We start from the raw sequence: 25,775 nt of genomic DNA, 5'->3' as shown, positions 1-25,775 counted from the left end.
CTGTTGATGGGGACACCACTGATCGGGACATTGCTGATGGGGACACCACTAATGGGGACACCGCTGATAGGGACATGGGGACATTGCTGATGGGGACACCACAAATGGGGACACCGGTGTCCCCATCAGCGGTGTCCCCATCAGCAGCGTCCCCATCAGCAGCGTCCCCCTCAGCAATGATGGGGACACTGCTGATGCTGTTGATGGGGACACTGCTGATAGGGACATTGCTGATGGGGACACCACTGATGGGGACACCGGTGTCCCCATCAGTGGCGTCCTCATCATTGGTGTACCCATCAGCAGTGTCCCCATCAGCAATGATGGGGACACTGCTGATGGGGATGCTGTTGATGGGGACATGGGGACATTGCTGATGGGAACAACACAAATGGGGACACCGGTGTACCCATCAGCGGTGTCCCCATCAGCGGTGTCCCCATCAGCGGTGTCCTCATCAGCAGCGTCCCCATCATTGGTGTCCCCATCAGCGGTGTCCCCATCAGCGGTGTCCCCATCAGCAGCGTCCCCATCATTGGTGTCCCCATCAGCGGTGTCCCCATCAGCAGCGTCCCCATCATTGGTGTCCCCATCAGCGGTGTCCCCATCAGCGGTGCCCCCATCAGCAGCGTCCCCATCATTGGTGTCCCCATCAGCGGTGTCCCCATCAGCGGTGCCCCCATCAGCAGCGTCCCCATCATTGGTGTCCCCATCAGCGGTGTCCCCATCAGCGGTGCCCCCATCAGCGGCGTCCCCATCATTGGTGTACCCATCAGCAGTGTCCCCATCAGCAATGAAACAAATAATTAAAAGTCAGCAGCTACAAATCCTGTAGCTGCAGACCTTTAATAATGGGACACTTACCTGTAAGGATTCAGCACTCTTTACCCAAGCTGGCTCTTTGTTGGTCCTCTGGCTCCCGGCACTGGAATGCTTACCCTTGGAAAACCAGCTGTGCTTTACAGCCAGATTCCCACTGTACATGTGCAAACTGCGATGCACTTTTGAAATGTTCCTGGTCTGGGGCCTGTGCCGTGTAACCAGAAAGCTGCAGGGGGGGGGGGGGGCTTGTCCTGCTTGGGTTGCCCCCAATCAACCCACAACATTTTTTTTAAAGTGCCAAAAGGGGGAGAAGGCAGACAAGCAGAACATCACTTTTTGGGTGAAATTTTGCTTTAAGCTACCTCTTTTAACTGTTCGTTGTCTCTCTCTCTCTCTCTCCTCTATCTCTCTCTCTATATATATATATATATATATATATATATATATATATATATATATATATATGTACATATATCCCTATATGCTTTCATATGTGTCGAATCTATACATAATACACTCTTCAAATGTGCTTTAAAATGTATGATTTCCCCTTTAATGAACAAGAAAATAATGACGTTATGCTGTTGGGCTGGTATAATAACGCTATGGGGCTGGTATGAAATTATTTCCAGGGCTGGTTTTCATTCCCAGTCCGGCCCTGCCACCACCGATACCGCCACTGATACCACCACCCCCGAATCCCACCCGTCACCACCCCTCCCACCAATCCCACCCACCACCACCACCGATCCCACCACCCCCACCACTGATTCCACCACATCCACCACTGATCCCATCCCCCCACCACTGCTGCCACTCACCCCATCCAACCCACCACCACTGATCCCATCCCATTCCCCCATCACTGCTACCACAGCTCACTGTCACTTATCCCAGCCTCATGCTCCCAGTGATCTTACCTCCTTCACAGCCACCACTGATCCCACCACCCCCGCCACTGATGCCACCACCCCCGCCACTGATCCCAACACCCCCGCCACTGATCCCAACACCCCTCACCGTCACCACTGCCAGTGATCTAAACCCCCCTCACAGCCACCACTGATCCCATCCCCCCCACCACTGCTGCCACTCACCCCATTACTACTGATCCCATCCCATTCCCCCATCACTGTTACCACCGCTCACTGTCACTCACTCATCCCTGCCCCATGCTTCAGGAGGCCCATGTCTCACCCCTGTACACCCGTATAGGAGGGCGGCATATAGAGGAACCAATACCCTCCATTTTCCTCCTGCAGCCGTGACTGCAGGAGGAAAATGGAGGGTATTGGTTCCTCTATATGCCGCCCGCTGCCCCTCCTATCCGGGTGTACAGGGATGAGACATGGGCCCCCTGAAGCATGGGGCTGGGATGAGTGACAGTGAGCGGTGGTAGCAGTGATGGGGGAATGGGATCGGGGATGGGGAAATGGAGGGGATCGGTTCCTCTGTATGCTTCCCCCGGCCCTCTTCCTATACAGGTGTACAGGGGTGACACATGGGCCCTCTGAAGCATGGGGCTGGGTCGCTCCAGGGGGCCCTTCATGGTTTCTTGCACTGGGGCCCTGAAGGTTCTAGTTACGCCTCTGAGCTGCGTTCACAGGCACAGAGAGGCTGCGTTCACAGGCGCAGAGAGGCTGCGGGCACAGTGAGGCTGCGTTAACAGGCAGTGAGGCTGCATTGATGGGCACAGTGAGGCTGCATTGACGGGCACAGTGCGGCTGCATTGACGGGCACAGTGCGGCTGCATTGATGGGCACAGTGCGGCTGCATTGATGGGCACAGTGCAGCTGCATTTGATGGGTACTGATGAGTGAGTGAGTGAGTGAAAAACTTATATAGCGCAGCACATGCGAACTAAATCGCCTCTGGGCGCTCGTTGTTCCTGTCTCTCTTGATATCAAAAGAGATGAGTTTTGATCTGTCTTCTGAAGGCCAAGTGGTTCTCCTCCAACCGAATGCTGGTTGGTAAAGCGTTCCAAAGTCTGGGACCCTGGTTGGAAAAGCGTTCCAAAGTCTGGGACCCTGGAACGCGAATCTTCTTTCTCCTTTGGATTTGTATCTGGCTTTGGGTATCTGGAGCAGATTTTGGTCGGTGGATCGCAGTACGCGATTAGGGTTGTAAGTTTTTATTTTTTCCGCATAGATATTGAGGGGCCCTTCCATGGATGCACTTATGCGTCAGACAGAGTGCTTTAAAAGCAATTCTGTTTTTTACAGGAAACCAGTGAAGGGCTCTCAGCGAAGGTGAGATAGATTCCCATGGTTTTATCCCAGTCGCAAGTCTGGCGGCCGTATTTTGAACGACTTGCAGACGAGAGATTTGGTACTTAGGGAGTCCGAGGTAAAGGGAATTTGCATAGTCCAGTCTGGAGTTAACAATTGTTCCCACCACGACTGCTATGTCTTCTTTAGGAATAAATGGAATGAATCTGCGTAGTAGGCGCAGCAGATGGTGAGATCCGCTGACTACTGACCCTATTTGTGCGTCCATTGTCATGTAGGTGTCGAAGATGACCCCGAGACTTTTGACTTTGGCGCTAGGGGTGATGATTTCGCCCAGAATGGGCGGGGGTGTGCAAGTTGGTTCTTACGACTGGCGTGAAGCAGGAGGAGTTCTGTTTTGATATGCTTTATGTTAATATTGTTAAAGTTGTTATTTATTTTTGGAACTTAATTCTGCTGAAAACATTTAATTTCATGAGATAATTTACAAGGGCGTGTTTAGGGGCGGACTTAGGGGTGGGTCAGGGGAGAGGTTGGGTGGGGCAACTGGTGGCGAGTAACTCTGATGCCGCGTACACACGGTTGTTTTTTGTGATGAAAAAAAACAACATTTTTAAAAACGTCATTTAAATGAGTGTGTGGGCAAAACGTCGTTTTTTGTCTTCTAAAAAATGACAAAAAAAAATTCGAACATGCTTTAATTTTTTATGTCGTTTTTTTGTGTCATAAAAAATGACCGTGTGTGGGCTAAAACGACGTTTAAAACGATGTTTTAAACCCGCACATGCTCAGAAGCAAGTTATGTTGCAAGCTTGAATGGAACAGAGTGCCGTCGTACGTGCTGAACGTAACCGCGCTTTGCTAGAGCTTTTTGAAAAAAGGATGGTATGTAGGCAACGTCGTTTTTTAAAACTTCTGGGTTTTTTCATGATAAAAAACAACGTTTTTTTCCAAGACAAAAAACGACCGTGTGTACGCGGCATGAAGGTCTGGCTAGTGGCTCAGAACTTGAAATTTTGAGCCCAGTGTATGTATATATTATATATATATATATATATATATATATATATATATATATATATATATATATATATATATATATATATATATATATATAAAACATTTTCCAAAATTCGAATTTCGTATAGAATGAATTTGAATTTTAAATAGAAAAGATTAGAATAGAAAATAATAGACTAGAAAAACAATAGAACACAATAGAACAAAATATAATTTTATTCTGTTCTATAATTTTTCTAGTCTATGCTTTTTTATTATTTTCTGTTCTATTCGAATTAGAATTCATTGTATACGAAATTCGAATTTCAGAAGATGTTTTATTTTAAAACTTAACCCTAACCCTAATATTTATAGATATATATAACCATTTTCTGAAATTCAAATTTCGTATAGAATGATTTTAAATTAGAATAGAAAAGATTAGAATAGAATAGAAAAATAATAGAACAGAATAGAATAAAATATAATATATGTTTTTCTAGTTTATTCTTTTTTATTATTTTCTATTCTAATCTTTTGTATTCAAACTCAAATTCATTCTATACGAAATTCGAATTTCGTATTCAATGATTTTGAATTCTTTTGTATTCGAATAATATATATATATATATATATATATATATATATATATATATATATATATATATATATTATATTTTTTCTAACATCTTTCAATTTCGTATAGAATGAATTCAAATTTGAATACAAAAGAATTCAAATCATTGAATACAAAACTTGAATTTCGGAAAATGGTTATATATATATATATATATATATATATATATATATATATATATATACACACCCTAACCCTATTTTATATATATATATATATATATATATATATATATATATATATATATATATATATATAACCATTTTCCGAAATTCTAATTTTGTATAGAATGAATTTGAATTAAAAAGATTACAATAGAAAAGAATAGAAAATAATAGACTAGAAAAACAATAGAACAGAACAGAATAAAATATAATATATGTTATATTTTATTCTATTCTGTTCTATTGTTTTTCTAGTTTATTATTTTCTATTCTAATCTTTATTAGGTTTAGGGTTAACCCTAACCCTAATATTTATATACCATATTTATCGGTGTATACCGCGCACTTAAAATCAGGGCAAAATCGTGGGCGCGCTTCCCGCGCTGTGTTAGAACGTGGCCGCCGACATATACCGAGCGCAGTACACTCGGGTACACTCGGCCATGCTCGGCTCCCCTCGCGGTAATGCGAGAGAAGCCGAGCGTGCCCGAGTGTACTGCGCTCGGTATATGTCGGGGGCGTTCAAACACAGCGTGGGAAGGGGGGTCTGCTCAGAGACAGTGCGGGACAAGCGGGAAGGACACCATGAAGGCCGCAGACGGACGCCGGACCGGACAAGGCCGCCGATGGACGCCGGGCTAGACACCAAAACTGTAAGTAATACAAAAAAAAATCAGGAATTTCACGTCCAGATCAGGATATATATATATATATATATATATATATATATATATATATATATATATATATATATATATATATATATATATATATATATATATATATATATAACCATTTTCCGATGTATAGAATGATTTTGAATTAGAATAGAAAAGATTGGAATAGAATAGAAAAGAAGAAACTAGAAAAACAATAAAACAGAATAGAATATAATATAACATATTATATTTTATTATGTTCTATTGTTTTTCTAGTCTATTATTTTCTATTCTAATCTTTTCTATTCAAATTCAAGTTCATTCTATACAAAATTTGAATTTTGGAAAATGTTTTTGTATATATATACATATATTTTTTTTTTCCTATGCTGTTCTATTTTTTTTTCTATGCTATTCTTTTCTATTATTTTCTAATCTTTTCTATTCGAATGTAAATTCATTCTATACGAAATTAGAATTTCGGAAAAAAACAAAAATATTTCTTTTTTTAAATTCCTTTATTGACGTATTTTGTTTAAAGTATGTACATTTTGTAGTTTAAAAATTCTTTTGAATAACTGCATCTTGTACCTATCTCTATGCATCAATGTGTGGCAGAGCATTGAGATTCCTGTGCAATGGTTGCACTCATCTGGCTTCAGTTTGGGGTGGGAGTTTTCTTTTCTTTACTGTTTAACGTTGGTTCTCATTTTTTCTTTTAATTAGTGTTTTTTTCTCTCCCCTTTCTTTCCCTATCTGAATGGTACAGCCCTGCTTAGGGAAGCGCGCTGGAGGGTTGCTGGCCCCGCCCCTCCTTTGTGTGGATCGGCTTGCGAGCCCCTGTATGTATGGGCCCTGGTCTGACCTGTCACTGCCTCCGTGCATGCTGTGCGGAGGCGCGTGTCATTGGTGGGAGGACCCCGCGTCTCGTACGTCCCCGCCCTCGTCACTGCCCTACCCAGGGAGATGACGTTACGTCGTGCCCTTCTGTGCACATGCACGCTACGGACGTGGCTGCGCACGCTCTGCAGACCTGGCTGACTGGTCAGTCGGGGTTATGCAGGGACACGGCTACATCGCCGTGATTTGGGCAATTTTAAAATGACGTCATTATCGCTGCGACGGAGACGCCGACATGCAGGTGGGTCTTCTCCCACTCCACCTGTTACTAACCAGCCCTTAGTGGACTATATATAGACCAGGTAAGCAGCTGTTCAGTGTACTGGCGCTACTCTGCTACCAGGGACACACTCAGCTATACACTGTACTGCAACACTAAGGTAAGGCGATTTCCTAGGATATCTACAAGCTGTGGGCTAATGCTTTGCTACAGATTTGTAGTTTCTATATTTACCACCTCAACCTTTGTTTACCCCAGTCTTATTTTATACATATTTGTTTTATATCCTTTAGGACTTTAACGCCTTTGCCTATTATCCTTTCCATACCCATGGACTAAGGTCAGTTAGGTAGGCGATTATTTAGACAGATTTACCCATCTGTTTTTCTATGTCCGATTAATACACTGTATGCACTAGCTGGGTGTGTGAACATATACCTGGATCAGATTCATTGTTCGTTGCTTACCAGCAATCAACTGCCATACCACCGCATGCAATTTAGTTCTGCTTTTTCTTTATGGTAAGTCGCTTTCCCCCCCCCCCCCCTACCTCCCCCCCTTCTCCCGTTTCTACAAACCTGAAACTCCTGACTATGTTTCTATGAAATTATTTTTGACATTGGTATACTGAAAATTATGATTTATACCTTCACAATACCATCCACAGATTATACTCTCCTATCTGGTTGAAACAATTTCCTTGTGAATTATAATCAGTGATAGGCCAATAAAAGACCGTTCGTTGATTACCACCAACGCGGGATACCCCTTGTAAGTTATTTTCAACCTTTATAGGACTTTCCTGATTGTTCTATCACGCACTTTTATAGCTTATGCACATACCCTCAATATAAGAACCCCCACATGATATGATTCTTTTCCCCCCAGCTCCCCTTTTTCCCCCCTTTTTTTTTTTTTTTTTTTTTTTTTTTTTTTTCCTTCTTCTTCTTCTTCTTCTTCTTCTTCTTCTTCTTCTTCTCTTTCTTTTCCTTTTCTTTTCTTTTTTCTTCCTTTTATGGAATTCCCCCCTTTTATATGGAAGTCTCAGGGGGAGGGCTCTCTCTCTGCGTGCTTCGTTGCGCATTGCTGCATTGAGATAACATGTTTATAGTTCTTTATCTGGCTGTCCACCATGCAATCTCTGCAGCATGGGTGGACATCTATATGTACTTCTGTTGTAATATATCTTTATTGTTTTTCTTAAAATTTCTTAAAATGTAATGTTTTTCTGCTTTGTGATTTACATATACCTGTAGACTGATGCTGTTTCTTGTATATGTTTTATTAGAATGAAATATCTATGCTCCTGAGGAAGCGCTAATTCCATAAGCGCGCAACATGTCGAGCAAATCCTCCTAGTCCTCTGGACAACCATCTGGTCACTTGTGATATAACGTTTTTTATAATTATGCTTTTTATTTTAAGCCTTTTATGTTAGAACTATACAATGTATGTGAACCGTGTGTGGTAAACCAGTTGTCAATTGAACTTCACTTTGTGATTTTTTATTTATAACGGTTTCTATGATATTTCTATATCTATAATAAATTTTTCTAGTTTTCTACAATTTTTGTATCGTGTGCCTTCAAAGCCCAACTCACTAGTCCTTAGTTCAATTCTACAATATCGGGGCGGTGGCACATTTAATACCGGTGCATCCGTATTATCACCTTACGCTTGATGCACACCAAATTAGGTTTTTTTTCTTCATTATTTAAGATAGAATCTTCTATCAACTGTCGGCTGAGAGACAGGCTGGATATTGTAATGTTTGGGGGACCAGCTTGATCGCAGGACACAGGCTTTTTAAATCAAAACTGAGGTTTATTAAACTTAAATGGCTTAGCAGCAGCAAAAACAAAAGAAATAACAGTCTCACCGACTTGTACAGCTCAGAACTGCTATCGCAGTTAAACAGTCCTTGCAGGTAAGTCCTTCAGTAGCAGGCTTTTAGGCAGGACACTGCCAAGTCCTTTCACAGCTTTTCATAGCTTCCACAGCTTTCCTTGTCCACCATTCACCATGCATAGACTCTCCTACACTCCCTCACTCTCACCTGCACTTCCTGTCTGCTTTAAACTACTTCCTTAGACAGGTGCGTTAACCCTTTCCATTCCCTTAAAGGCACCACAGTCCAAACAGAGGGGAAATATAACGTCCTTCCAGGACCCAGCCACGGCGTCCTGTACATGTCCCCCCCCCTGTGCCCCAACGCCAAGAAGGTGGAGGCAACAGTGGAGCTCAAACAATGGACTCGGGAGAGGGCATCTGCATTTTGATGCAGTCTCCTGGGCCTATGCTCCACTACAAACTTAAATTCTTGGATCGCCAGGAACCAACGTGTAATCCTGGCATTAGTCTCTTTACCCTGCCTCATCCATGTTAAAGGGGCATGATCAGAAATTAGCCTAAACTTCCTCCCCAAGAGGTAATACCTGAGGGACTCCAGAGCCCACTTAATGGCCAGACACTCTCTTTCAATTATAGCGTAGTTTTTCTCTGCTGGTGTCAACTTTCTACTGAGGAAGACTACTGGGTGTTCCTCACCACGAACAACCTGTGACAATACAGCTCCCAATCCTACATCGGAAGCATCAGTTTGGACAACAAACTCTTCTGAAAAATTGGGCGCTATCAAGACAGGGTGTTGGCACAGTGCTGACTTGAGCTCCAAAAAAGCCTTCTCAGCGTCTGCATTCCACTCCACCATGACCGATTTCCGACCCTTAGTCAGATCGGTCAATGGAGCCGCCAATGTGGCAAAGTTGGGTACGAACCTCCTGTAGTATCCCACCATGCCCAGGAATGCACGTACCTGCTTTTTTGTGAGGGGCGGGGCCAACTCTTTATAGCCTCTACCTTGCTGACCTGAGGTTTCACCACCCCTCTACCCACGATATAGCCCAGGTATTTCACCTCCTCCATTCCCAAAGCACATTTTTCAGGGTTTATTGTAAACCCCTCCTTCCAGAGAGAGTCCAGTACTGCCTGGACTTTGGGCAAGTGTGACTCCCAGTCTCTGCTGAAAATGACTATGTCGTCCAAGTACACTGAGGCATACTCCCGATGAGGTCGTAAAATCCTATCCATTGCTCGCTGGAACGTGGCTGGAGCAGTTTGCAGTCCAAAAGGCATTTGTTTGTACTGAAAACTCCCCTCTGGGGTAGAAAAAGCAGTTTTCTCTTTAGCAGCCTTAGTTAATGGGATTTGCCAATACCCCTTGGTAAGGTCTAATGTTGTGATATACCTGGCTGGACCTAGTCTCTCAATAAGTTCATCTACCCGGGGCATGGGGTAGGCATCAAACCGTGAAACCTCATTAAAGTGGAGTTCCACCCATAAATATAACATTACATCAGTAGTTTTTAAAAAATGTCATTAGTCCTTTAAGAAAAAAAATATTTTTTTTAGATGCCTTCAAAGTGTTGTTGCTAGGCAGAATAGTTAATCTTCCCACTTCCTGCACCTAGGTGCTTAAGCTTCCTAACCTACACCGCACAGACTCCTGGGAATGTAGTGGGTGTAACTTTCCAGGAGTCTGTGCACTTCCCAGTCTCGAAGAATCATGTGACTTGGACAGTACAGGTGCTGAAACCTGATCTGAAACCTATTACACTGCTTGTGCAGCACTGAGCATGTGCGAGATCTGCAAGGCTGAAATCCAGGAAGTCATGCAGTCTGGCTTCATGATGCCCACACTTAAGATGGCCCCAGTCAATTTCTATTTTATAAAGTGTCTAAATGCTGTAACAACCTAACAAAACGGACCTTAGTTTACAGACTAACTTTACTAGAATACATTAAGCTTGTGTATTACAGGGGTATTTATATTTAAAAAGTGAAATTGTGGCCGGAACTCCGCTTTAAGTTTCCGGAAATCATTGCAGAATTGCAGAGTCCCGTTGGGCTTTGGTACCAACACAATCGGGCTCGACCACTCACTCTGCGATTCCTCAATGATCTCCAGGTCTAGCATCTTCTTTACTTCCTCTGAAACGGCCTTCCTTTGAGCCTCTGAGATGCGGTAGGGCCTGACAAAAACTTTGACTCCAGGTTCCGTGATAATATCATGCTCTATGATACTAGTTAGCCCTGGCAAGTCTGAAAACTTCTCTTTATTTCTCTGCAAGAACTCCTTTGCCTGCTGACTTTGGTATTTAGAAAGGTTATTTGCTACTTGGACACTCTCCACCCCAACCTGTGGCTTAAGTCTTGCACTAGCCAGGGAGGTCACCGGTTCCCTGTCTGTCCAGGGCTTTAACAAGTTGACATGATATATCTGATACGGTTTCCTCTTGCCTGGCTGGTGGACTCTATAATTGACCTCTCTCACTTTTTCCACAACTTCAAAGGGTCCTTGCCACCTGGCTAAGAACTTACTTTCCACAGTGGGAACTAGCACCGCTACTTGATCCCCCACATGGAAGTGCCTTATTTTAGCATCCCTGTTATAGACCCGTCGTTGAGCCTCCTGGGTCTTTTGCAAATGCTCTTTGACTAGCGGCATCCCGGTTTGGATCCTTTCCTGCATTTGGGAGACATATTTCAGGACACTCTTATGCTGAACAGGTTCACTTTCCCATTCCTCTTTAACCACGTCAAGAAGTCCGCGAGGTCTCCGCCCATATACCAACTCAAAGGGCGAAAATCCTGTGGAGGCCTGGGGCACTTCCCGGATAGAAAACAGCAGAGCTGGTAACAGGCAGTCCCAATCTTTCCCATCCCTTTGTACCACTTTCTTGAGCATAGACTTAAGGGTCTTATTAAAGCGTTCCACCAACTCGTCCGTTTGGGGATGGTAGACCGATGTGCGTAGCTGTTTAATCCGGAACAGCTTGCACACATCGGCCATAACCCTTGACATAAACGGGGTACCCTGGTCTGAGTATTTCCTTGGGGAAACCAGTCCGTGTAAAGATCTGGATTAAATTCCGGGCAATGGCCTTTGAGGAGGTATTCCGCAGGGGTAGCGCCTCAGGATATCGGATGGCATAGTCAAGAATCACCAATATGTAGAAGTGACCTCGAGCTGACTTTACCAAGGGACCCACTATATCCATGGCTATCCTCTCGAATGGGACCTCAATTATGGGCAGAGGGACCAAAGGGCTCCGAAAATGAGTCACCGGAGCGGTCAACTGACAGGTGGGACAAGAGGTACAGTATCTCTTTACCTCTGTTTTCAGACCTGGCCAGTAAAACCAGTCGGTGATCCGTGCCTCAGTTTTTTCAACTCCCAGGTGTCCCCCTAACACATCGTCATGGGCCAGGTCCAGAACCTTTCGTCTATATTGTTGCTTGGATTATGCTGTTACATGCCTGGGATTGACCCTTATGGGAAAGCGATTTTTTATTATCAGTGAGGTGAGCGGCCATTGTTACTATTGGTGGAGGTCTCCTGCTAACCCACGCTATATCACCTGCATGCCTCATATTGTCCAGAATCACCTGGATGATCTTTATTTGGACTTTTCCTCTAGCGCTGCACTATCTACTTTACATTGACTCTTAAGGAATTTATAAATTGAATCCTAGTGCATAGCTGCTGATTGTGTTTTACCTGTATATTGCGCTGATTTTTTTACTATTTTCATATTGTTGGGGTACCAACAATTGCTCTACCACATTTTCTCTCTCCTTGGTAACCCGATACAGCAATTCATTATATATTGCAAAGTGTGGCCACCTCTCATTCGCACCTGGCTCTTGGGGAACCCCATTTACTACTACAACTTGTTCCTGTGCATGGGCCAAAGTGGGGTCCTGCATCTCCCAAATGCCCTCTGGGGAACACCCAAATCCGGCAAGAGGCCACTTCCTCATCCTCTTCCCCCAGCATTACCTGAAGTGGGAAAGGCTCCTCCCCCTTAGTGTTTTGGTAGGTCTGTGGACCACATATCTTGACATCCTCAATAGTATCAACACTACTTTCATCACCATTAACCCAATCATTAGCATTTTCCTCATCTGGGTCCACATTAACGTTTGGCAGTTCAGGGTTATCCCTCTCAGCAGCAGGAACAGGGGGGCTAGTTTCTCCCCAGTCTCTGAACTGTTCTCCTTGTTTCCACAGTTTTGTAAACAATGGACAGTCTTGTCCTATTATAACATCATGCACCAAGTTCTTTACCACCCCCACCTCTTGAGTAACAGTGCCACATGCTGAGGAGATAGACAACATGATGAGCGGGTACTCTCTAGTGTCCCCGTGAATGCATACCACCCGTAAAGTTTTTCTTACCGGACCGATCTTCCCAATCACTCTAGGATGAACCAGGGTTGCCAACAAAGCCCGGGCAGGGAGGTGGTTCACTTGGACTTCACACTCAAACTTTTCCTCATCCAGGTCGAGGTGTGTGGTGCACACTTTATGGGCACAAAAAGACCCCCTCCGAAGAACCCCGCATTCCATGGGCTCCTCTTGCAGTGGGCAGTGTGCCCGGGTATGACATCGCCAACATTGTACATCCCCTCCTCTCCGAACAGGAACAGAACGCTGAGGAGGTACCGGGAGTGACTCTTGGCCTTCCGAGGTGTTTGTCCCAGGGCTCCTTGGAACATCCTTTCTAAGGGCAGCAGTTGGTCGAACAGGCCGTGGCAGACTAGGCCCTATGCGCTTGGTAGGTCCGAGCAGGTCCTCCACCACTGTATATCTTTCCACCATCTCAACAAGGAGGTTTGCTGTTTTGGGGTCTCCATAGCTGACCCACCGTTGGAGGTCATCTGGCAGGGACCTTAGGTATCGGTCCAGCACGACCCACTCCACGATTTGGGGGCCAGACAACACCTCAGGCTGCAGCCATTTTTTTACTAGTTGCACCAGGTCATGCATTTGAGACCGGGGTGGCCGATCTGGACGATATTTCCATTGGTGTACACGTTGGGCCCGAACGGCCATAGTCACCCCCAGACGAGCCAGAATTTCTGCCTTTAGCTTTTGATAGTCTTTAGAATCATCTGGTGGCAGGTCAAAGTAGGCTTTTTGAGGATCTCCAGTGAGAAAAGGAGCAATGAGACCGGCCCACTGGTCCTGAGACCATCCTTCTCTCTCCGCTGTCCTCTCAAACGTAGCAAGAAATGCCTCTACATCATCGCTCAGGGATAATTTCTGTAGAAAATGGCTTGCCCTCACAGTCACCTGGTTGCCAGGGGCAACAGCCGCTGGCTCCTGAACCTGAGACAGCTGCTGCACCGCTTCCTTTAAGGCAGTCACCTGAGCCTGCATAACCCCTTGCTGGGCTGCTAACTGGGCCACCAACAGGCGAGTATTTTCTTGCTGCAGAGCCAGCGCCTCTTTGTGGTAAGTTTGCGCTTGTATGTTAGCCAGGGTCAGTTGTTTAATTAGCTCCTCCATTGCTTCAACTTTCAATGTGTGTGCAGCTTTAACCCAGGACATAAATTCAATGTACTGTCCCTTTAAATGTCAGTTCAATATAAAGTCCAATGCAAAAGAAAAAAAAAACTTTTTTTTTCTCTTCTTATGCCTGTTATTCTGTCCTGCCCGCATTCGAGCACCAGTGTAATGTTTGGGGGACCAGCTTGATCGCAGGACACAGGCTTTTTAAATCAAAACTGAGGTTTATTAAACTTAAATGGCTTAGCAGCAGCAAAAACAAAAGAAATAACAGTCTCACCGACTTGTACAGCTCAGAACTGCTATTGCAGTTAAACAGTCCTTGCAGGTAAGTCCTTCAGTAGCAGGCTTTTAGGCAGGACACTGCCAAGTCCTTTCACAGCTTTTCATAGCTTCCACAGCTTTCCTTGTCCACCATTCACCATGCATAGACTCTCCTACACTCCCTCACTCTCACCTGCACTTCCTGTCTGCTTTAAACTACTTCCTTAGACAGGTGCCTTAACCCTTTCCATTCCCTTAAAGGCACCACAGTCCAAACAGAGGGGAAATATAACGTCCTTCCAGGACCCAGCCACGGCGTCCTGTACAATATATAGATCCTTGTAGTCTTCTCAGTCCGGCCAGCGAGCGCAAGCACACCTTTGCAAAGAGGCTGGGTCTGCCATGACTCCTGGGGTGGCGAATGAGCTTTCTGCTCTGAGGGCCACATATGACTGGGCTGTGGGTTTGTCTCACTCACAGTGGACCGGGCTGACAGCTACCTCCAACGCCGTTGTATACCTGTCAGGAATGCATCAGTGAGTTCTCTCGTGGACGGGTAAGTACAGTGAGTTGGTACGGCTGAGCATTCCTGGGGTTCGGGGGTCCTCCTATCCTCCCTTCCCTGCTTCTTTTCCCATTACTATTGCTGCTGTCGGGGGGGGGGCGCCTTACTGAGGGGACTGTGGTGCGTCTGGCCTGTGTTTTTATTGCTGGGGGTCTTTTTAAAAGAGGAATTTTTGCCACCGTTTCAGTCTCCTTAGGCTTTCCCTGCTTAAATGCAGTGTTTCGCTGCCATTTTGGCGGTGCCTGGACCATTTTTTAGGAAATGTTCAGCTTCTATTAAAAATCCCATTGGGGGGCATTTTGATTACTAGATTACTATTGCGGTCGGCCATTTTACTATAGTCGTGTCCTGCTCTATCTGCAGCGTTTGGCGGCCATCTTGGAAGAGTCTTTGGCCTCTAGTGCTGGTTCCTATGGCGCGCAGCACAGGTCTCCTCACAAATTACCTCACAGTTTTACCTCACGGGTTTTCTTCCTCTCACACACGCTGTGTACTGAGGACGGGCAGCAGCGCTGTGCAGTCTCCTCCTGTGGTGGTGAGTCCCCTGGGTAACTCCACAGTCAGCGCAGCAGGAAGGTGGGTTTTTATTCAAGTCTGAATAGGGCCATGGGAGCTTATGTAATGGAGTCAGTATCTGGTTCTTCTTCCCCAAGCATGACAGAGGTGGCAGTTGGTGCCCCTGCGGTTCCCATAGACACTTTGTCGGCAGTCCTGGAAACATTTGTTGCCAGGGTGAAAGCGGCGTGCGAACGTAAGGGGGGTAAAAAGCGCTGGGGAATGCTCTGAATCAGACTAGGACCTGGCTGTGGCTCAGGTCCCCTGTTCTGTTTTATCTGAAGATGTGGACCAGGACCTTCCTTGTGAGGAAGACCCCACACCTGGGTCGGTACATGACAAGGCACTTGTCTGTGCGCTTATCAATGCTGTAAGGGACTCCCTTAAGCTGGATAGTGCAGCTGAGGCTTCCGTTGAGGGCTCGGTCTTTTTTGGATCACACAAATCAGACCGCTCTGTGAAGGTTTTTCCTTATGTGCCCTTCTTTGATAAATTCATTGATGAGGAATGGGAAAAGCCACAGCAGACTTTTGTAGTCCCTCACTGCCTGGCGGTTCGGTACCCCTTTGAGGAGAGCCTCTTAAGAAAATGGGCTTCTCCACTGGTGGTGGACCCTCCGGTTGCCCGGTTAAATAAGATAACCACTCTCCCTATAGAGGGAACCCCTGCTTTTAAGGAACAGACTGATAGGAGATCTGAAGCACTGACCTGTTCCATGTTTACCATGCTGGGGTCTGCCTTGCAGCCTATTGTGGCCACTACCCTGGTGTCTCAGACACTCACTGAATGGGCAAAAATGTTGCACCAGACTGTGGAGGAGCACCAACTCCCTCCCGAAGTTATTAGGCTAGCGGACCAGCTGGTCCAGGGCCTTGTATATGTCTGATGCTTCACTGGATGCAGCACCCTTGATATCCAGGGCTTCTGTTTCAGCGGTGGTTTTACGCCGCCTCCTCTGGTTGAAATGCTGGTCTGCTGACCAAGCCTCTAAAAAAGCCCTAGCGGATTTACCCTTCAAAGGTGGGAGGCTTTTTAAGGTCCTCGCTGGATGACATTATCAAGGATGTCACTGGAGGGAAGAGCACTCTCCTACCTCAATCCACCAAGGGGAAGGAGCCCCACCGTAAGCCGGGTCCTTCTTTTTCCACGCAGAAGCGGTATTTTTGTCAGTCAGGGTCTGCGGGTAAACCCTTCCAGGCCGACAAGAGCTCTGCTGGGGGACAGAAACTGTAACGATATGCCAAATTTGGTTTAGATTAGGGTGATCATGTGTCCCGGATTGCCCGGGACAGTCCCGCATTTTGCAGGTCTGTCCCGGGCACCTCCATTCAAGGACAATACAGTGTCCCGGAATGAAACGGACACAGCCACCCACCGGGGCCAAACTGATGCCCCCAAAAAGACATCAACACTTTACTCACTGACAGTACTTGGCCTGGCTGGGAAAGCCTGGAGGAGCACAGTCCCCGCCCCCTGTGTGTAATTGGAGAAATCGTAAATCTTGCCTCTTGTGCCTAATCACTGTGCTGTGATTCGTTACAGAACAAGCTGATTTTTTGGAAGTGGAGGGGGGGTGTCCCTGAATTGTAGTTTGGAAATGTTGGTCACCCTAGTTTAGATCTATGGATCGCAACTGCGGAGACTTCTCAGGTTCGAACCCAGGTTTCACTCTTAACTATGTTGAGAGTTAGGGTTCTATCATCACAGCCTCATAAAGGTTTATGGCGCTTATTCCGGCATAGGCGACATTAAAGTAAATCTTGGTAATAAAGACATGAATGAGGTAAAGGGGGTTTGAGTAGTCGCAGTACCAGGACTGCACACTAGGGGTCTCTCTGACCTGGGAGTGTGAGTTCAGTGGTATTTGTATAGTTTAGACTGATATGGGGTCCTTATGGACTGATTAGTCTGAGCATCATAGTTCATTGGTTGGTAGACAGTACTTGGCTGACAAGAATGAATCTAAGTAATAACTGACACCATTGGCAGAGCTCAATGGGATGTGAATTACTGAGGAGGGGTTAGGTGTATCTCAGTATAAATAGCATGTAAGGCAGTGAGTAGGCATGAGATGCAGTCCACAATAGTTAGATACTTTAGTAGAGATTAGTAGCATGTAAGGTATTGAGTAGGCATGAGATGCAATCCACCTTAGTTATATTAGCAGTGCACAGTGACATGAGAGGAAACGATCAGGCATAAGAAGAGCTCCATAATACTTGGTAACATCAGCAGTGAACACAGGCATGAGAGCAAAGAATCAAGCTTGGGGAGCGGTGCATAATAATTGGTATCATTAGCAGTGAAGACAGACATGAGAGCTGTAGATCATCCTTGGGGTGAGCGCCATAATACTTGGTAACATTGGCAGTGAACACAGGCATTAGAGCAAAGGATCAGGCATGGAGAGCGCTGCTTAATACTTGGTATCATTAGCAGTATAAACAGACATGAGAGTTAAAGATCAGGATTGAGGAAGGCTCCATAATACTTAGTATGATTGGTAGTGAACACAGGCATGAGAGCAAACGAGCAGGCATGGGGAGCGGTGCATAACAATTGGTATCATTAGCAGTGAAGACAAACATGAGAGCTGTAGATCATCCCTGGGGTGAGCTCCATAATATTTGGCAACGTTAGCAGTGCACACAGGCATGAGAGCAAAGGATCAGGCATGGAGAGCGCTGCATAATACTTGGTATGATTAGCAGAGTACTGCGGTTATAGGTTGCTGAAAACGAATGGACGTCCTACAGGTCCAGTACAGGGAGATGTTTGTTCCGAGCAGGTGGATGTGGGACCCCAGCTGACAGTGGCGTCCTGACAGAATAGAGGAACCCATACTGTCAGTGCTGGGGGTTTAAATAGGCCGCGCAGGAGCGCATCAGGAAGTACCGCTAGGTGGCGCACTTACGCAACCAGCGTGGAGCGCACGGCTGCAGAGGAAGTGAGAGGATATTCAGAGAGACGGATGGCAGCTGTGAGGGAAAGAACCTGCTGTGGTTGTACTTAGTGCAAAGTTATTAGTGTGGCGTTACAGAAACGTCCCTGGGTGCGTAAGCCGAACAAATTGGCATCCAAACCCACCACTGCATGAAGTCTTGCCCCCGCCGGACTCATGGGTGGGGGGACGGCTTCGAAGGTTATGACTCAGTGGACCTCAATGCTCTCCGACCAATGGGTCGGGGTACAAGATAGAGTTTCTTTCCTATCCTCCGAACAGATTCTTTCCCTCAAGTCTCCCTCTCCTCCTGGCTCGTCGGGTTGCCCTGTTGGGGACAGTACAGGACTTGCTCGGTTGAGGGGTAATTCTACCCGTTGCGCAAGACGAGCGGTTTCAGGGTTTTTATTCGTATCTGTTTCTGGTCCCGAAGAAGGACGGAGTCCGTCCAATCCTGGACCTTAAAGGAACACTAAAGGTTGGTTTTTTAATTAGATCAATTGATTGCTGTAAGCTAGAGCACTTAAATATCACTTACCTCGTTTTTTCTTTTGACCTCCAAAATACAGTAATCCAGGTTTGAAAATGCCATTTCCTGTCTCTCCTCTTCTTGCTTTCCACCAGCATCTGAGCAGTTTTGCATGGTGTAAAGCAGAATGTGCTCACCCCCTCCCTATGACTACAGCACTGCGTGAAGATGTTCTCTTATCCCTCACAGGCATGGAGGCTAAGCCTAATAGGAACTGTAGTTCCCATTAGGCCGTGATATAGCAAGAATGAATGCGCACCGCAAACCAGGAAGTCATTGAGAATAACGATTCAGGAGTGACGGAGGTGAATAAAACAGCTCCATTTCAACAGGTATCAAACTAGTTATAATGCAAAACATTACTTTTTACTTTATCAGCTACTGTCAGACTTTAATTTAAGAGGAAAATATTTTTGTCTTTACAACCCCTTTAAGGCCCTAAATGCCTCCGTGAAGGTAAGGAAGTACCGCATGGAATCCATTCTTTCGGTGGTAGCTGAGCTCCATCCGGGGGACTTTCTGGCGTCCTTGGACATCAAGGAGGCATTCTTGCATGTCCCAATTTGCGCAAGTCACCAGAAGTTTCTGCACTTTGCGATCGGGGAAGACCACTATCAATTTGTGGCCTGGCGTCAGCACCAAGGGTTTTCACCAAGGTGCTCGCACCGATCCTAGCTTTACTGAGACAGCGAGGCATTGCCATCGTGGGCTACTTATACGATCTTCTTCTGAGAGCAGCTTCTGGCTCAGAATTAGAGAAGGATGTGTCTATAGCCAGCCAGACCCTCCAAGAATTTGGGTGGGTGTTGAACGTTCAGAAGTCGGTCCTGGTTGCTTGGAATATCTGGGGTTGATTCTGTACTCCTTGGAAGCGAGGGACTTTCTACCACTGGAGAAATTGCAGACCCTTCAGTCTGCAGTGAGAGTGTTGGCATCCCACAAATGGTCGTCTCTCCGTTTTTGCATGAGAGTCCTGGGCTTGATGGTAGCATCGTTCGAGGCAGTACGTTTATGCACAGTTCCACACTTGAGTATTGCAGAAGTAGATCCTGTCCAAATGGAACAAATCTCCATTGTCTCTGGATCGTCAGATTCAGGTCAGCCGCCTGGTCAGGGTCTCTGAATTGGTGGCTGAGATCCCTGGCTCTTCGGTCCAGGAAATAGTTTCTTCCCTTCCAGTGGACGGTGATTACGACGGACGCCAGCCTCACGGGCTGGGGGGGTGTCTGGGGGGTCCAGTCGGCCCAGGGTCACTGGACTCTAGAGGAATCCTGTCTGCCGATCAATGTCCTTGAACTTCGGGCGATCAGACTATGCCTCTCCTCGTGGTCAAGTAGGTTTCAAGGTCGCCCAATCAGGATCCAGTTGGACAATGCCACGGCGGTGGGTTATGTAAACCATCAGGGGGGAACTCGGAGCTCGGCTGCAGCGTCCATCCTAAGGTGGACGGAAAGAAGCGCGTTGGCTCTGTCGGCTGTCTACATTCCGGGCGTAGAAAACTAGCAGGCTGACTACCTGAGTCGCCAGATGCTGGACCAGGGAGAATGGTCATTGCATCCGGAGGTGTTTCAACTCCTTTGCAGGAGGTGGGGCACACCGGACGTGGATCTCCTGGCCTCTTGTCTCAACCGCAAGGTTTCGAGGTTCGTGGCCAGGTCCAGAGATCCTTGGGCGGACGCGTCAGACACATTGATCTTGTGCGCCTGGTGGCGGATGCACCCTGGCGGCTGCCAATGCGCGAGGACCTTCTGTCTCAAGGTCCCATACTCCATACTGCTTTACAGTCGCTGGCTTTAATGCCATGGCTATTGAAAGCCAGGTTATAAGGGACCGAGGTCTTTCCGACTCGGTCATCTCAACCATGTTGAGGGCACGGAAGTCTTCTTCTAGGAAGATCTACCATCACACCTGTAAGACCTACAGAAGAGAGGAGTTTGCGTCCACGGACATATTCAGTGTCCAGGATCCTGCTGTTTTTACAGCGTGGAATGGTTCAGAAACTTGCCTTAAAGGGGTTGTAAAGGATTTTTTTTTTTCCCTAAATAGCTTCCTTTACATTAGTGCAGTCCTCCTTCACTTACCTCATCCTTCAATTTTGCTTTTAAATGTCCTTATTTCTTCTGAGAAATGCTCACTCCCTGTTCTTCTGTCTGTAACTTACCACCGTAATGCGAGGCTTTCTTCCTGGTGTGGAGAAAGCCTCTTGAGGGGGGGAGGGGGCGAGCAGGCAAGTCAGGACACTCTCTACTTTGCAGATAGAGAAAGGAGCTGTGTGTTAGTGGGCGTCCTGACACTCCTGCTCGCCCCCTCAAGAGGCTTTCTACACACCAGGAAGAAAGCCTTGCATTACGGTGGTGAGTTACAGACAGAAGAACAGGAAGTGAGGATTTCTAAGAAGAAATAAGGACATTTAAAAGCAAAATTGAAGGATGAGGTAAGAAAAGAAGGACTGCACTGAGGTAAAGGAAGCTATTTAGGATAAAAAACATTTCCCTTTACAACCCCTTTAAGCACCATTAAGGGACAGATTTCAGCCTTGGCTGTGTTCTTTCAGCGGCCTTTGGCAGCCCATTCTCTAGTGGGTATCTTTGTGTAGGGGTTTGTCATATACTTCCCCCTCTTAGACCACCTCTTCCCCCTTGGGATTTGAATCTGGTGCACTCGTTTCTTCAGAAACCTCCCTTTGAAGTCATCAGAGAGATTACTCTCTTGACACCATCTCAGAAGGTGGCCTTTTTGGTGGCCATTACTTTTTTCAGATGGGTTTCTGAGTTGGCAGCCTTGTCCTGCATAAGGATAAGGCGGTGTTCTTCTGAAGGTGGTTTAGTTCTTTCACCTTAACGAGGACATTCCATCCTTGTGTCCTCGGCCGGCACATCCTAGGGAGGTTGCGCTTCATTCCTTAGAAGTGGTACGCGCACTGCGGGTGTACCTGTCAGCTTCGGCTCCATTTCGGAGGTCTGACTCGCTTTTTGTGTCGGTCCACAAAAGGGCCTGGCGGTCTTGTCGGCTACCATTTCTCGGTGGATCAGACAGACCGTCATACAGGCCTATGCTCTTAAGGGGCAGGCGCCCCCCTTTCCGGTCACGGCACATTCGACAAGGGCAATTGGTGCTTCCTGGGCTTTCCGACATCAAGCGTCTGTCTCACAGGTGTGTAAGGCGGCGACTTGGTCGTCAGTTCATACTTTTTCCAAATTTTACAAGGTTGATGTGAGTGCATCTTCTGCAGGCAGCTGTTTAAAGTTGCACCTCCTCCGTTGAGGAACTCTGCTTGTTTTGGGGTGAAGTTGTGTGTTTTTTTTACTGATACTGTTCCCACCCCTCGTTTTTTGACACTGCTTGGGGACGTCCCACTTGTCAAGACTTAAGAAGGCTGTGTCCGTCCACGGACGATAAGAGAAAATAGGATTTTTTGTACTCACCGTAAAATCCTTTTCTCTGTCGTCCATGGATGGATACAGCCCCCACCCCTCCTTTTTAGGTTTGTACTGCTTGTTATGAACTGAAGCTGCATGCTGCAGGGAGGTGGGTTATGTCCAGAGGGACCGCCCCCTGGGCGGGGCTGTTCAACTCTGTTAAAATAACATGTATTTGAATATCTAACATGTTTCTGCCTAGTCCTCTCCTGTATACTGGAACATAACCCACTTGCAGGGCCGGACTGGGAATGAAAACCAAAAAACAAACAATAGGTGGGGGTAGTGGTGCTGTCTGTGTACTTCCTGTGATGAGCAGGGAAGGCCTAGCTAATAATAGCAGCCGAGTATTAATCCTGACCGCTGGTGCGGAAGTTAGTAATATGCAGATATATGTTATACTCACGAATAGAGTGATATAATAAGTATAGTATAGTATAGTATAGTATATAAATAGTGTCCACTAAGTGGCAATGTGTTACCTTATCCGTTAAGTGCAAAATCATAAATAGTGTGTGTGTCCTATATACACACCATATGAGAGTATGTGACACAACTCTCCAACATCAGTAAGTGAAATATATGCAATGCAAAAAATCAATAAATGGTAAACATCAAAAAGTGATGCCCTAAGAGTTGGGCAGTAAAGTCCACATAGTACAAAAAATACCACTAAGTAACGTGGTTATTGGGTGAAAGTGCACAATATAAAGGTAAATAATAAACAAAATTAGTGCAATAAAAGTCCTTCCAGCCTGTAGCGATAGGCAAACAACAAGTAACAGCAGTGAATTAGTTCATTCAGTGAGTGACATCTTGGTGACTTGGTTGCTGCATAAATATGCTATGCCAGGTGAAGTCGCTGTGTTCCCGGTGCTCCCCCTTATGTATCCCCACTCACCAGAGATATGCACCCCTGCAGGGGTAAAAGGCATATAAGGGGTCCCGGCCAGGTGTTCCACGATTCAACTTTTCAGTAGTGAATTTTCCGGATGGTCCCTTTAAATTTCCAAGCTGGGCTGGGTTGTTGGGTGTTCTTATTTATCTCCAAAGTATAGAAAAAAAAAAACAGATACTCCCATAGCGTAGTTCGTTTTTGAAAAGCAGGCTAGCTTTATTAACAATGCCAGCATATGTGTACAGCAATATTAAAAATGCACAGGGGCAATATAAAAACTTAAGCAAAAAATAGAAGTAAAAGTAAACTTAAAAAAGTCCAAAACTGGGTAGCTAAGAGAGCCGTCCAGTTGTAGGGACGATGGCTGCTGGAAGCAGCGATGTTCCCACTCAGCACTTGCCGTCCGGTTGTCAGTGACAGAGCTGTGAGGCAGCGTGCGCTGCAGATGCGTTCCAGCTCGTCTACCCGGAAGTGCGTGGGGGTGTGCGTGTATCCGCTTTACGCACGTTTGGTCATTAACGTCTTCTGAAGCGGGTACACGCCTACCTCTACTCACAGTTAAATAGAAACGTCAGCGCGTAACCGTCCTCCCACTTATTGATGATAGCCAATCAGAAATTTCAATCAGGAACCCTGCGAATTAGTAGAAGTTGCCGTGAGAAAATCCTTTGGGTATAAATATGGTTACCGCGGACTGTTGTTAATGAATACATATGGGGTCTATTACCCCCCATGGTGACATTCAAATAAATATAAAGTATAACTACATAGCACACATGGTGATGATATTTATACGAGGGACAGATAAAGCATATGAGTTCCTCAGGGATGATGGTGATAAATAAGAAGGTAAAATGTAATATAATAGAGACAACTGTCTGTTCATCATACATTAGCTGTAAACAGTTTAAACCATGTGTGAAACATAAATGTATAAGAAATCAGGGTTGCTGACTAGATGGTACTTCCCTCCACCTATGCATAATGGAATGAAAACCAGGCCTGGAAATAATTTCATACCAGCCCCATAACATTATTATACCAGCCCCACAGCATAACGTCAGAGAGAGAGGGGGGTGCAACAATATGAGAGAGAGAGAGAGAGAGAGAGAGAGAGAGAGAGAGAGAGAGAGATGCAATGCTCTGCAGGCCAAAACAACTATAAATGCACATTTATTTTTACCTGAAAAAAAAATGAATAAAAAATCCACGATAGAGAGACAGAAAGGGTGCATTGCTCTGTAGGCCAAAACCATTATAAACACATATTTTTACCTGAAAAAAAAGTTTGATTTAAAAAAAAAAAAAAGAAATCCACGAGAGAGAGCCACAGAGGGGCTGCAATGGTGAGAGAGAAAGGGGGGTGCAATGCTCTGCAGGCCAAAACAATTATAAATGCACATTTATTTTTACCTGCTTTAAAAAAATTAAAATAAATCCATGAGAGAGCAAGAGAGGGGCCGGGGTGCAATGGTGAGAGAGAGGAGTGCCATGGTGAGAGAGAGGGGGTGCAACAGTGAGAGAGAGAGAGGGGGGTGCAACAGTGAGAGAGAGAGGGTGTGCAACGGTGAGAGAGAGGGTGCAACGGTGAGAGAGAGAGAGAGAGAGGGTGCAACGGTGAGAGAGAGAGAGAGGGTGCAACGGTGAGAGAGAGATAGAGGGTGCAACCGTGAGAGAGAGAGATAGAGGGTGCAACTGTGAGAGAGAGAGGGTGCAACGGTGAGAGAGAGAGGGTGCAACGGTGAGAGAGAGAGGGTGAAACAGTGAGAGAGAGAGAGTGCAACGATGAGAGAGAGAGAGTGCAACGGTGAGAGAGAGTGTGCAACGGAGAGAGAGGGTGCAACGGCGAGAGAGGGTGCAACAGTGAGGGGGGAGGGTGCAACGGTGAGAGAGAGAGGGTGCAACGGCGAGAGAGGGTGCAACAGTGAGGGGGAGAGTGCAACGGTGAGAGAGAGAGGGTGCAACGGTGAGAGAGGGGGTAGCAAAGGTGACAGAGAGAGGGGGTGAACCATGCTATGGTGAGAGAGAGAGACTGTTATACAGATTACAATTTGCAGGGGCAGCAAAGGTGACAGAGAGAGGGGGGAGGTGCACCATGCATGCATGGTGCACCCCCCTCTCTCTGTCACCTTTGCTGCCCCTGCAAATTGTAATCTGTATAATAATCTCTCTCTCTCACCATTGCATGGTGCACCCCCCCCCCCCTCTCTCTGTCACCTTTGCTGCCCCTGCAAATTGTAATCTGTATAACAGTCTCTCTCTCTCACCATTGCATGGTGCACCCCCCCCCCGAGATTATTGTACAGGTTACAATTTGCAGGGGTAGCAAAAGCGACAGAGAGGGGGGGCACCATGCAGAGAGGGGGAGGGGGCACAATGCAATGTCTGGTGAGAGAGAGATGGTTATAAAATTACAATATGCAGGGGCAGCAAAAGTAGGTGACACTGACAGAGAGAGGAGGGGGGGGGCTGCACCGTGCAATGGTTCATTATACTGTGATTGCAATTTATGTGTTCACCTGACCTGAGTTCTTGTGCTCCAACTCCGAGGGCGGCCGACGTCATTCACTCCTCCTGTGCCCTCACAGGCGCCGGATCCGATTCCGATGAGAAGGAAAGT

At 46.2% G+C, this 25,775-nt stretch overlaps 1 protein-coding gene and 1 long non-coding RNA gene across 2 annotated transcripts in view; both read left to right on the top strand.

The window, feature by feature from the left end:
- HSD17B1 (hydroxysteroid 17-beta dehydrogenase 1) overlaps positions 1–25,775 on the top strand; it is a 384,740-nt gene that overhangs the window by 310,587 nt on the left and 48,378 nt on the right. The gene's annotated exons all lie outside the window — the stretch shown is intronic.
- On the top strand, positions 6,342–7,947 carry LOC120918279. Its single transcript, XR_005744362.1, has 3 exons — positions 6,342–7,151; positions 7,298–7,401; positions 7,919–7,947. It is a non-coding gene; the product is annotated as an uncharacterized LOC120918279 (long non-coding RNA).

This window comes from Rana temporaria, chromosome 12 (assembly GCF_905171775.1).
Source record: "Rana temporaria chromosome 12, aRanTem1.1, whole genome shotgun sequence".
NCBI classification, from domain to species: domain Eukaryota; kingdom Metazoa; phylum Chordata; class Amphibia; order Anura; family Ranidae; genus Rana; species Rana temporaria.
Note: the sequence above shows the minus strand (reverse complement) of the source record. Positions and strands in the feature narration are given on the sequence as shown.